This window comes from Rhinichthys klamathensis, unplaced genomic scaffold (assembly GCF_029890125.1).
Source record: "Rhinichthys klamathensis goyatoka isolate OS25496 unplaced genomic scaffold, OSU_Roscu_1.1 h1tg000270l_1, whole genome shotgun sequence".
NCBI classification, from domain to species: domain Eukaryota; kingdom Metazoa; phylum Chordata; class Actinopteri; order Cypriniformes; family Leuciscidae; genus Rhinichthys; species Rhinichthys klamathensis.
In genome coordinates, this window is record NW_026606790.1 from 575,538 (window position 1) to 577,974 (window position 2,437).

Consider the following 2,437-nt stretch of genomic DNA (forward strand, 5'->3'; position numbering starts at 1 on the left):
TGGACTGGGTTGCCAGATTGACAATAGTCACTCTGGAAACAATTGGTGGTTGGTTGTTTGTTTATATAATAATAAATAACTATATATTATATATACACTATGTTGTTATTATTATATCACACTATATTATTATTATTATTCGTTTTAACTACATTTCATATTTCATATATTCTGAAGGCCCCAATAAGTGTCAGTCCGTATCTTACAGTCTATGGAAGATGCAGTATTGACTGAGGAGTTGTAACACCATTAGTTTTTGTTGTTTCAATTTGATAACATCCACACAAGCTTTTTAATCTACATGATTTAATTTTTTTTTTTTTTTTTTTTAAATATCTAGAAAGAAATCAAACAAGGAGGGTTATACTTTTTCACTTTGTGTGTCTGCCGGACCAACAAAGATAGCACAAAATGGCCTACATTTGCCACAGCCAATGGCAAATCTCACATTGTTTTAGAGTTGTTGGACCATGTTTTATGTATATAATCTTGTATCCAATTTTAGTTGCTTTATAATTAAAATATCCTGTATGTTACCACATTGCCACAACATGTTTACCTTTTTTTTTTATTAAAATGAAGCTTAAAATGAAATGAGGGAGGGTAGTGGTGATGGGTGATAATAATGATATGAAATGATGTGATCGTTGTAAGATTCAATAATTTATAGTAGATAAATTTGAGAATATTATTTCAGTTACAGGTACAGGTGTTAAAACAAAATGTGGTAACACAGCGAACCTGTTTTTGAATAATATATTGTATACCTGTAAACACAATATATCATCCCCTTAATGATTTTTAATGTTCTTAATATTGGGCAGTGAGCCAGTCTCAGCTGTGCTAAGTGTTTAAATTACAGATATTAATCTAAATTGTAAAGCATTTGTCATTTGATAAACTGACATAATCCATCAGCTGAAAACTCAGACACTATTCATCTGATGTCAGAGGGGCAGGAGAAAGATCATTAATTGGTTGGGAGCATATGAGAACGGTCAGGAGCCCTAACTGCGTGACCAAGTTGCAGGATATGTGTAATTAACAGACACGCTTTGATCTGTCTAGTATTCCCACCTGAAAAGGTTGAAAAGGAGCAGTGTGTCCTCTTTCCTATCTGAATGCAGTCTTTGGCAGAGACTCCACTCACAAGACGCAAAGTAACTCAGTTGTCAAAAGTATTTAGCAATGTGGAGGTTTCCCCTGTAATAAAACAAATCGGTACAAATCTATGAAACAAACATGTAATTGTGGCAGTAATATTTTACTCTTCCCTCCATCTATCTGTCATTTGTTTCAATAATAATTTGAATGCGGGGCCTTTGTGTATTTCAGTCTTAATGAAGCATGTATAGTATGAATATTTCAGTGACCTGCTGTGCATAATTTTCTGGGTTTTGACACAGGGGTTTTGACACCGGTTTGTGGGATTGTTGGATTAAACATTCATCCGTACTTGTCTCTTAGATTTACTTTATGCATTTAAGCAGGTCTAGTCCTACAGGGTTGCTTGGCATATCAGAACACAATGTGCCTCATCTTGTTTGTTCCTGGCTGATTGGATGTGCTGTTTTGTCTTTGCAAACAGTGTGAGATTTGCTTTCTCCAAAATGCACTTGGTAAGTTGCTGTAATATGATTACAGCTAACAAATATGATTTGTATTAAATTAATGACAGTATTTGTTAATTTAGGAAACATCATTGTTTTAGTATGCACATTGAGGAACTGATGATTAATAATAATAATTTTATAATGAAAACAACATTTTTCAGTGCAATGCTTTCCTTATTTTTTCTGAAATTAAAACAATGATCGATGTATTATCACTGAGTTAGTATACAGTGCAATAGTGTGCTTGCATCATCGTTTTGTTTTACTGCTTGTACTAAATTATTTGCAATCAGAGCTGCATTAGTAGATTCTAACCTGAGCATTTTTATTGTTTCAATTGCAGACCTCTCCTCAACTGAGCCATTTGCACACATCCTGCCTGAACTCTTGTGGGAAACTGTGACGGATGGTTCATCATACTTGTTTTAATTATTCAGCTGTGCAGACAGCACCCTGGGGAGACGTGCTGCGGCGCATTACAAAAAACACACATTCAGTGATATAATCATAATGATGATAATGAAATGTATTTAGAGCACATCAGTGCCTCCCTCTCTCTCTTTTCCTCTGCCTCTTGCTGCTCTTGTGGGAGGATATGAGCGCTGTCTGATGCAGAAGAGGCAAGTTTACTGCGCTCTGGCCCCCGGTGGCTCCTTGTGGAGGCCTGCGGTGCCCCGCACGATGGCTCACCGGAGATTAGCCGTCAGAGCAGAGGGTTTTGCATACCTCATGTGCCGTCAACTGCGAAGGCTTACCTGACAGGTGTTGCTCTCGCTCAGATCTGTTGTGTCCTCCTGAGCTGAAGCTTCGATGGGGCGCCTGTG